Here is an 11,884-nt window from a genome sequence, read left to right as displayed (position 1 = left end):
TGGGAATATCATCAAGGGCCTATTCATATTTCATGTTTTCTATTGCCGCCTATTCTCCTCTGTTCTCTTCAATACTGTCTCGCGCTATTCATTTTTCGCAGTTTTTTTTTCTCTCTCACCAATTTCAATCTTTCTTCAATCTCACTTTCTCTTACCCCACTAATGTTTTGTGTACAATCATGTCGCATATCACAGTCAGGCGGAGGCAGCCGGAGTTGGAGGAAACATAAAGACCTATTTCAGCCTGTTCTTATTTTAGAGGATAAAACGCATTAAAAAAAAATCAGAAAACACCATCGGGTTTTTTGGTTTTTCCTTTGCATTATTATTCTGGTCTTTCACTAATGACCATTTGTAACAGTACATGTGTATATACAATATATATATATATATATATATATATATATATATATATATATGTATAATGTATTGTAACGCTTTCCCATTCAAGTGAATAAGAGAGCGTTTCCAAACTTTTGACTTGTACTGTATATATATATATATATATATTTCTCAGCTCACAATCTCTAATACGATTCCACAAATATGAACAATGATCAATGCATTCAGAAAAATAATTAAAATAAGCTTGTAAAGTAACTGTTCTTGGATGGCTTTACTTATATTCTTTTTATTTTGAAACATAGCAAAACAGTGTTTTTCAAAAATATATCTTCCTAATGAGGAGACCTGATCTTCCTCTCCTTCTGTGAGGATCACTTTGGGAGATTCGTTGAAGAGAAAAATTGATATGCACCATATATATTGTACACCTTTTTTCCCCCCAGCTCTGGTAAAATGTAGGTTCTTTTATTTGCAGATGCTGAGAAATTGTAATTCCCCTCATATCTAGATCGACCGCCACATGTTTGATTACAGCTGTAAAATCTTGGTTATGCGTCACTGCCTGATGCATCATGTCCGCATCCATATTCAACGTACAAAGACGTCCTCTGCACATTTTGGTGTCTTTACAAGAGTGGCTGACACATCTGTGCTAATAGGTCTCACTCAGAATCAAAACAAACAAAACCCTGAGGAAATTAGAAAATAAATTGTTATGCTTTTCCAGTGCACATATTTGATAAGTGGAAGTTTGCAAGATTCTTTGGTTTGCCATCCTAGAAGCAATGTCACTCAGTCAGTCTCCACCACGCTGATATTTGGTACAGCGGTGCCCCGACTTTTCCTCCAGCAACAACAGCAAGTCAAAGTTTTACACTGTGAAATATCTCAAGATCTACTGGACAAATTGCCAAAAAATTCTGTAACAGACATTGTTGGTTGCCAGACGACAAGTCCTCCGAATTAAACAACAAATACATCATTTGTCACTTGCCGTGCACAGCAACACCTCAAATTGTTTTCTACTATGACTCCCCTCTCAGCGGGACGGCATTATTTGTCGGTCGTTACCAAAAATCTGTTACAAGTCATCGTCAAAGTCTAATGGTGTGTCAACGCATAAGTTAAGGTTTGGCAAAGTCCAAACATACTGAGGTTAGCATTTGGTTCAGAGCCTCACAGATATGCGAGGATGATTGTAGACTCTTCAGTGTCTCAATCTTTGGCTTTAAGCTTTTGTTGTTGAGGTGTTTCTGCACTGCACTCTCCAAATACCCCTTGTCAACCTCTCCCTCTGTTTCTGGGCTCTCTCCTTTCTCTGTTCATGTTTGCTGTCGCTGCTCTTGCTGACTTCCCATGCTGATTCCTTAAACACACAACTCACCTCACTGGCTGTTCACTGTGCAACGTTAACCAGAGACCTGACACCCGTAGATCAAGATGTAGAGCTTAAATTGGTTTTACTATGATAAGAAGGGCAAAATGTCCACTGGTATCACAACAAACTGTCTGTTAATGTCCCAAAGAAACATGTCTCTCTTATTTGCACTTGATCTCGAGGGGGAAAACCAAGCTTTGAATGAAGCCATGCTAAGGGGCACTCCAACATGTCCATTATTCCTCTAAAGAGGCTTTTAAGATGGGACAGAAATGAGGTACGGCATGTCTGCAGCCTTTCAGTGATGTACAATTACACTCTTGTTGTCGTGCACAGAAATATTGCTGCTTGTAATAGCAACATAAAAACTGCAGTTCATCTCCAAAATTTAAATCTGTCACAGTTCACCAATTCGAAATATGTCAGAACTCACTATATGTTTAATCTGGGAATAGCGTTGGTATTTAGGGGTTAAATACAACATCAGTGATGTAGTTGCGCGGGTATACGGTTAGGGACTACACAGAAAATATTATGTCCTCAGCAGGACGTAATGACACACAAACCTGCGGGAGTGTTTGAGTTATAAATAAGATCTCGCTGGTGACATCATTTGACATTTGGACCAGAGTGGACGTCACCAACATGAGTAAATTCTCATTTCTTTCTGTCTTCACACACCTGCTTCCCCAATTTAACTCTCCTGTCTGTATCCAAAGGGTTTACTCAGCTGTATTTTTATTCTGCCCATGCCTTGTTTGTCCTTCAATACCTCACAGCTTCTCTACTTTCCCTCTTTTCCATCCCTTTTTTTTAAATTAAAAAATGACTTTTTAGTATCTTCTTGTGGTGTACATGAGGTTTTAACTACTTGTCAGCACTGATATAAAATACATTCTGACAAAATCTTAATACTTGCCATTGTTTTTCTTTGATAAACCTTGACAGTTTAAAATGTTGGCCGTCAAGACCCAGATGAGCTTATCATTAACTTTTTCTTTTGTTATATATGATATTATACATAATGATCATGATTATAATAAAGTTGAGCTTAATTTATATAGCGCCTTTAAAGACACGGTTTACAAATTCCACTTTTTCATCTCCACATCCCTCTCGCACGTTGCGCAATAAATACCGTTTGCAGAAATCGTGTTTGCAGTAACAATAATCACTGCTGTATCGGACAGATGGTTTAAGTACATTAGGACCCCCCCCCCCCCCGTCCTACCATATGCAGCCATGGATTAGTCATTAAGGTGGATGTCTGTATTTCTGTATACAGCATGACATCTGAAATGGACAGACACACACCCATGTTTACTCAGTGAAAACATCCTGTTTTATGTTTGTACATACTTGAGAGCCTAGAGTAATTACTTGTGATTCCAGCTAAATGATTTTCTCATGCCGTTCAGTTGGTATGCTTTCAGTCCATTTTTTTGGTCTCTACAGCTGCCAACGTACTGTCAATGTTGGCAATACTTCCCTTCACTTTAGGTTAGAGGTGGCCGCCCATTTTTTCACTTCCGAGTGTCTACAGCCTGTCGGTCTCACCCATGGATCCCCTCTGCATGTGATTCTACTTAGTTCTTCTTCTCTAACTGTTGACTGTCTCTGGCACATGGCGCCCCATCCCCTCCTGTTCATCCCCCTTGCAAATGTGGAAACTAATGCTGCTTATGTGTGATGGCGCACTTTTAAAGCTACTCCAATCAATATTTTTATATAAACAAGCAAATGACTGCATGTGAGTTAAAGACACCACTCACAGTGATGAGCCAAGAGAGAATTACAGGTCCTCTCAGCTCTACTGAGCATCAGCTCAGTGTTTTTGTTATGCACAATGTACTGTAGCTTTTTCTGTTTTGTTCACTCTCATTAGTGTCATTTCTAGCCAATAATGGATCAAACTGTCCAGCACCAAACAGCAGGAAGACAAAGTAGCCGACTAGCTCACGATCAGACACTTGCTTGTCAGTTGAATGTTTAAATTTGATCATTTTGGTAGATCTATTTGGCGATGCTCTTGACCTGTATCGCATTTTAAAGAGGGGTGTTTCTATTATTTAACTTACCTTTGTTAATATAAATGTGGTGGACAAAATAAAAGAACACCCGTCGGTATAACGCAAAATAAAATTTAACACCAACGAATACTACAGCTCCATTAGAGCCTTCACGTAAAGAATTGTTGCATTCGACTTAGTTTCGGCGAGGTGCGCCAGGTTAACTGAAAACTGAATGTATCAGGCAACTACCGAGCCAGGTATTTCCCTCAGGAGTTGTTGTAGACCACAAGCAGAGGGAAAAAGGGATTGAATTTTGAACATGACTGAGATGAATGACAAGGTTTCTCTGTATTTGCTGGATGCATAAATAGGCGACTATCTGCTATCACTTTTCAAGTTTGACACGTCAACTTGAGCACTGATCAAAATGTCAGTCTTGTGTTTCCAGCATCCCTAAGCGTCCACTAAAATCTAAAAGTGCAGGTTATATAAATGTTATACTTTATATAACTTTATATTGTTGGTATTCACACAGCTGGGGTTGGAAGTCATCAAAGTTTTCTAAGCTTGTGGATTCATGCGATGACAGAAAAATCTAAGCCATATTTCTGGAATTCATGAAGTGTTTTGTTCAACTGGACGGTTGATACCTGTTCCTACCTGGCATTAACATCTGTTTTGAATCTGTATCTTGGGCGATCTGGTCAGTAAGTGGACAAGTACAGGTAAGAACCGCAGACTCTATATCAAAAATGTATTATGCGGAAGTACCTAAATATGAATTCTCTCAAATGACCAGCAGAGGGCGACTCCACTGGTTGCAAAAATAAGGCAGCTTCTATAGAAGTCTATAAGAAACTGACTCTACTTCTCTACTATCTCATTTATTACGTCAGTAAACATTTTCTTGAGGAGTTAAAGTTCTCAATCGTTAGTTTCAAGTCTTTTTTTTTCCATAAATGATGGTCCCACTTAGAGTGAAGTAGACGATAAAGCACGGTATGCATTGGGGCGGGGATACCGAGTGACTGACAGCTGGTATCGTCTAATGGTTGCAAGTTGCAGGTGTAGGTGGACGTGCAGTGACGAGCTCTCAGTCAGCCGAGAGAAAGAAAAAAAAATCAGAGATGGCGCTGGTCAACATGTGAAACTCATGATCTTTCAGACTCAAATCGGAGACAGTCTGGGGCCACGTATGATCACGTTCTTTTAGCAGCGTGTACAGGACCTGAATCACATCCCCTTGTGTGAAATTAAGAACATTTGTGTTCTCAAATCACACAAGCTGCCTTTATCCACGATGGCCGACAATTTGGACGTATAGCAGACATCTTGGGCGATTTGGGTTGCCTGGAACTCGCCAAGGCAAACACCCAGTCTGCCATTCGGTATTATTTTGACTTCTTCTTCTTTTAAATATGCAGAATGAGTTACTGATAATGATATTTCTTTGCCTGTATAACAAGTGTTTTATCATCCCATCTAACCCGTTTGCTACTACAAGTATTTTTAAACAAACGACACAATTTTTGCGAATATGACTTCAGCCTTGTGCGCTGTGCCACCTCCCCTGTGTCTTCATTATTATCCTATCTTTTCCCTCTATTTGACTCCACTTTATCGGACTTTATTAAAACCAGGCAGTTCAGAACAAACCCATCCGACTTTAATGTCCTCAAGAGAAGCAAATGATCCTGAACAGTGATTTAACTTTAACTTTTATAGCAATCGGGGCTGAGGGCCGGCGGGGAGAGTTGGAGGTGTTATTATAACTTTTACACTCCCAGGACACTTCATTTCCCGTCCATTTCAAATGCATCTCCTATATCTTGTTACTCTCATACACTGGCTCTTCCTTTTTCCTCAACCCTCCATCCTTCACTTCCACCCGCCCCCTTTCTTCCTTCATACTGTATCACCTTCTCTTTCTCCACCTCCTATCCTCTCTTGTGTCGTCTGTCACCTCCTTCGCCCCCTCTCACCCCTCCCCTGGCATTCCTCCTCCCTCGACTTCGCCACTGCTCTCCACCATCCCTTCACCCTCACCCTCTATTCCTCCTTGCACTCCTTCCTCTCCTCTTCCTCCTTCACCTTCTCCCTTCTTTTCACTCTCACATCCTTCCTCGTCTCCCTCCTCTGCTTCCTCTCATCTCTCCTCACCCTCGCTGGCCCCCCTCTCCTGCTTCTTACCCATTTTCCCATTCATCCAGTCTGCCCCCTCCGGAGGCTCCCACCTTCAACCCCCCTCCCTCCTCCTCCTCTGCCCGGCATGACGTGGGACCAGATCAAGGAACAGTGTTGCCGGGAGTAGCGGGGATTGAGAGCGACGCGTTGGAATGCAACTCCAGCCGAGCCCCTGAGAACAGAAGGAGGAGGAAGAGGAGGAGGAGGAGGAGTGAGAGAAGGTCGAGAGCAAGTATTTCCACTTTATCCCTGTAGTGTTTCTCTCAAATTCTCCCTCTTATTCTCTTTCTTGTCCCCTTCTCCTTCCCTTTCTTTTCACTTTAATCTCACGTCTTCATGTGTATTATCAAGTATTGTCTGTAGACATTTGGGGCTCCTTCCTTTTTCTTTCCTTTCCTCTGTAGGTTCGTCGTTATCCCTCCGCATGCTGCTGTGGCTTTCCAAATCTCCTCTTGCTGCCTTTCACCTGTCTCTCGTTACATTATCATAGCTATCATCAATGCCTTCTCCTTTTTTAAAAAAAAAAACTCTGTTGTCTCACTTTGGGGCTTCTGTTTATCGGCCGTTGGTCAGGCTGTACACCCGGCCGTCTATTTGTCTGTCTGTTCGCAATGCAAATGCCAGTGAAAGAGACAGTGGGAGAGAGAGAAAGAGGGAGGGAGAGAGGGGGCAAACACATGGAGATGCAGATGGATACACACTCAAACACATTCACAAATTCCCTCGCCACACACACACACACACACACACACACACACACACACAAACACTCTCTCTCTCTCTACTTTATCAGCAGAATGAAAGTGCTTTCTGGCGGTATTTGAATGAGACAGAAAAGAGCCCTATTCAGCCCCACTGCCCGGCTTTTATTAATACTGCGTGTCACTGAGGCGACATAAGCCTCCCCTCCCTCACACCCTCTGTCTGTCTCCACACACACACACACACACACACACACACACACACACACACACACACACACACACACACACACACACAGAGGGAGGTCTCCTGTTCAGGTATGATGATGCCCCCACCTCTTCCTCGCTCCCCCCCCTTCTCCCTTTTTTCCTCTCATCCCTCTCTTTCGTTGGCTCCTCCTCGCTCTGGGGGCTTTTGTTACCTCACTCTCCTCCTCCTCTCCTTTCCCACCACACCACACCTCCCCACCCTCTCTCTCTCTCTCTCTCTCTCTCTCTCTGTCTCTCTGTCTCTCTCCCTCTCCCTCCCTCTCTCTCTGTCTCTCTCCCTCCCTCCCTCCCTCTCTCTCTCTCTCTCTCTCTCTCCCTCCCTCTCCCTCCCTCTCTCTCTGTCTCTCTCCCTCTCTCCCTCCCTCTCTCTCTCTCTCTCTCTCTCCCTCCCTCCCTCTCTCTCTCTCTCTCTCTCCCTCCCTCTCCCTCCCTCTCTCTCTGTCTCTCTCCCTCCCTCCCTCCCTCTCTCTCTCTCTCTCTCTCTCTCCCTCCCTCCCTCTCTCTCTCTCTCTCTCTCTCTCCCCCTCCCTCCCTCTCTCTCTCTCTCTGTCTCTCTCCCTCTCTCTCCCCCTCTGTCTGTTTGCCACTGCCGCTGAATGGAAATACGCACAGATGCGTAAAGGGGCGGTCAAACCCCACATATCCACCGGTGGCGGTGGCAGCATCACCGAGCCTCTCTTTGGAACCAGAGGACCGAGCAGGGGACGAACTACCTCATTTTTTGGGGACAACTGTCCAGGCCCCGAGCAGAGGCCACCAGAGGCACGGGACCGGAGACCACCTGTTCGAAACCGGACGCTGTTTGCCCCGGAGCCCAGCCGCAGGACGCAGGGACCGCGGGTCCAGAGGCAGGGGAGGATCCGCGATGTCCCGCCTCGGATGCTTGGATGCTCGCTTCTTCGTCTTATTCATCATCCTTTCATTTGTTCTTTTCCTTTTGTTCCTTGTCGGCGGCGATCCAGAAATAGCAGCAGCCGGTCAAGAGGCTGCGCAAGGAAGCGTCCGATTATGTGCATTTGCGGTAGTTGTTACGTTTCCAGCGACGACTTTTCCCAAATTTTCCATGCTTCTTTTGCGCCTCTCTCTCTCTCCCTCTCTCCTCCTCCTCCTCCCTCTCTCTCCCTCTCTCCCCCTCTCCCTCGTCGCCCCCTACGTCGAGGTTTCCAGCTCTGATGCCACTTAGTCTGCCGAAGTCTTTCTAATTAGCGGCCTGATTGACAGCTCGGTAATTGGATTTATTTCATATCCGCTCCTTGAAGTTGTGAAGCCTCTTAAGGCGCGACAGCAGTGGTTTTTCTCAGGCTTTATTTCTGTAGAAAACAATAATAACCAACCTCCTCGAGACTTGCAGGGATTCTGGGGGGGGGGGGGGTATTCTAATTTTAATGCAGTCACTCGCCAAATTCTCAATCCTTCTCCAAGCCGTTCCTGGGGCCTTATGGGGCTAAAGAATGCAGCACAGGGCAGGATATGTATGTAGGCATGAGTGAGGGATTATTATTTCATATTTCACTCACAAGTGCACCGTGTCTCGTTTTGGGAACAGTCCAGTGTGTCCCATATGTTGCAGCTCTCCCCACTGGTACCAGAGACGTGACTCTCGATTAACGCAGCAACAAGTTGGTTATTCTGTTAAAAAAAAAAAAAAAAAAAAGTGAAATAATAACTGGCAGAATTTCATAAACTGGTTTGAAAAAAAAAAAAAGCTTCATAAAACTTGTGGATGTGTTTGCAGAATGTGGTTCCATTATGCCAGAAGACGACAGGTTCCATCATGCCATCCACACAAAGACAGAATAGTTGTGAGCTTAGTCATTTTTACATTACCATTCTTATTCACAAGAAGACGAAGCTGTTTGAATTTAATCAATCGAAAGATACACATCACACTGGATACAATGTTTTAGGGGAAAGAGTATTTAATAGATGAATATGAAAATAAACGTGGACCAAATGGGTAGGTGATATACGTGTAAACTATTTTCAGTGTTTAAGGTATTTATTGTCAAAGGTATCTAACCAGAGACAGACACGTGAATGAGTGTCTTTCTTCAAGTGTTACACATCCGGGGTATTTGGATTAGTGAGCACATTATTTGTGCTCCTGTGTTAACAAAGTGGGTTATTTGTGCCCTTAGAAAAGCCGATGGGATGGAATAAGATGTACTGTACTTGTAGAAAAGGAGATGAGGGTATAAAGTCTAATATTTATAGATGGGTACATTGGAGAGGAAAAGGTCACATCTGTGCGATAAAAAAAAGAGTCTGACTGCACCATCCAAGATATGGCTGAAAGTTAACGGGTCAAGAATCCTCAAGTTCTAAGGACAAAATCCTGTACGTCACACAGCAGGTTAGGTCTCTCTGATCGTGATGAGCTAAGAGCTGCATGACTGGGAATCCAGCCGCCTTGGAGACAACGCTGTGGGGATAAGGAGCCCTTATCTGTGCTTGCTGGGCGGACGTCAATCCTATTGCCACACCTCATCACCGGGTGGCATCACTACTCCTTGATGGAACGCCGAGTGCTCTCCTCCTGACTCACACACTTACTGACACACACACACACAATCTGTCTTCTGGTCTGTCACTATGTCTGCTTCCTCCACCTGCTCTTATCCTGTTTTCCAGTTTTGCAGGCCCCCTAGGTTTTATCTGCATGTCTTTCATCTGACTGTGTGTGTGTGTGTCTTAAAATCCAAAATCCTCCCAATGCCCAGTGCGCTGTATGGCTTTTTATTCCTATCTGACTGTACTGATGGTTCATATAGGGATGGAAGCCATGCACTGCGCTGGGAGCCCGGCACACTGGACCACAATGAATGCTTGCACACATCCAGGAGACTGTGATGTGAAAGGCTGCCTCACAGGAATATGGATACACATGCACTGCACGCATAAACATGCATTCACTTATGCGTATGCATGTAATAAGTATGCATACGGTGCCGGTTTTCCGAATACACACACTCAGGGCAGAAGTGGTACTCTGGTCCAATCAGGCCCCTGCTGCAGCGAGTCAGTCTGAAGCTGTCTGACTGTATTAGCTATCAGACGGCTCTCTGAAGTGAAACACACACATCTGCCACAGAATCTCAACATGATCAATACGGATCGCAACAGAGCAGAATGAAAATTAGATTTAACTGAAATGAACCAAATTGATTCAGAGGGAGAGGGCAGAACTCGTTTCAGGGGAACCGCGTAGACCCATCGCAAAATAACAAGATAGAGAATTCATTCAGTCATGGTCGTTTACCTACTTAATTCTTTATTCAGGGTCCCAGTGGGTTGACGAGAGCATCCCAGCATGCACTGGGTGGAGGGCAGAGATTCCAGGACGTGGCTCACACAGAACCAAGTCAGAAGCCAAGTCCACAGTCCGTCTTCCTCCTGACATAGTTGAGAGAACAAACTTGTACAAATGGAATGATGATCGAAGATGATTTTAGTTTGTGAGGTGACTGGACATTGCATTTTTGATATTTTAGAATTAAGATGAAAAACATTTTCATAATGCCTACATAAAAGAGTAGAATTATATCAGTCTTGACATGTTTTTGCATAGAAACTATGGAAAATAACTTTGCTGATTTCCAGTACAAAAATCTGAACAATGGATAAAGCCGGGTTCAAAATTCTTGTTTCATATTGGCAACATATTAGAGGTTATGTTTATACCGAGGGAATTTTGGATCAGAAATACAGAAACAGGTATTAATGCCATGTTTTTACAGGTATTTATGCCATGTTTTTAAGAACAAAATGTCACAGAAATCAGGTTATGAACGATACATCAAAAAACCCTGTAAGAACCTTCAGAATATAGCTAGGAACACAAGTGGAAAGTATGGCATATATTAAGGCTACTTTGTGATTTCTGGCTCACTGTATGAGACTGTATTACAATTGAAATCTACAGATGCAAATAGGCAAAATGTAGTCAAATGGAACACCTAAAGGTTTATTTTGGACATTTTCTTTACATTAGTCTGAAGAAGATCTTTGGAAGCAAAAAAGCAAAATCAAAAAATTGAACGATGCAGGAAAAGACAAAGTTTTTGCATAAGGGTGTTTCTCTTCAACAGAGCTTTTCTGCTCTTGACTACTTATTTCCAGACCTTGATACTAAGAATCTGTCCCTATCATTACAATAATTTACCTGATGCTTTTGTCCGAAGCGCATAACAATAAGTGCATTCAACCATAAAGATATTACCCAAAAAGTTCAAAAACCATGCAAGCACATAAAACATTTTATCAAACCGTCAAAACGGCTTCAAGTGCTCCATTTTAGAGTTTTTAAATTTAAATGTTTACGTCAGCCAGGTGATTATGTCAGATAGTTGGATACTGGTCTCCAATGCACACTGTTCGTCATACTGAAATACATCAAATCTTCACCTGTATTAATAAATTACATTCTTTTTCTACTTTTTTTGGGGGGGGGGGTTACTGCTTATATGTATATATATATTTATATGTGTGTGTGTGTATACTGTATATATACATACATACGCGTGTATATATACTGTATGTATACATCCTGTATGTGTGTGTGTACATATATATATACACTGTATGTGTGTGTGTGTGTGTATATATATATATACACTGTATGTGTGTGTGTGTCTATGTGTATATAAAAAACAAATCAGAAGAGCACATCAATAATGGAGTCACTTTTTCTGAGTAAACTTGTCATGGGAATGTGACTGAAAAAGTTAACTTGTTTTTTTTTTGTTTGCATTACACCATACATAGCACCATTTGCCTTCAGACCACACCATACTATTCATATTGTTATGGCATGCACTTGAAATTTTTTGCAGCAATGGAAACCCCATTTGATTAGTAGTAATCGAGGATGTAGAAGCTGGAGTTTTATTTTTACTGTTGAATTTATGGTGTATGCCTCTGGCTAAAATGTACAAGTACAGAAGACATTTAGTGCAAGGTGATTGTGTCGCCGCCCAGCATGATGAAACCCCATG

This window comes from Scophthalmus maximus, chromosome 3 (genome assembly GCF_022379125.1).
Source record: "Scophthalmus maximus strain ysfricsl-2021 chromosome 3, ASM2237912v1, whole genome shotgun sequence".
NCBI classification, from domain to species: Eukaryota; Metazoa; Chordata; class Actinopteri; order Pleuronectiformes; family Scophthalmidae; genus Scophthalmus; species Scophthalmus maximus.
The sequence above is the reverse complement of the archived record's forward strand: the minus strand, read 5'-3'. Positions refer to the sequence as shown.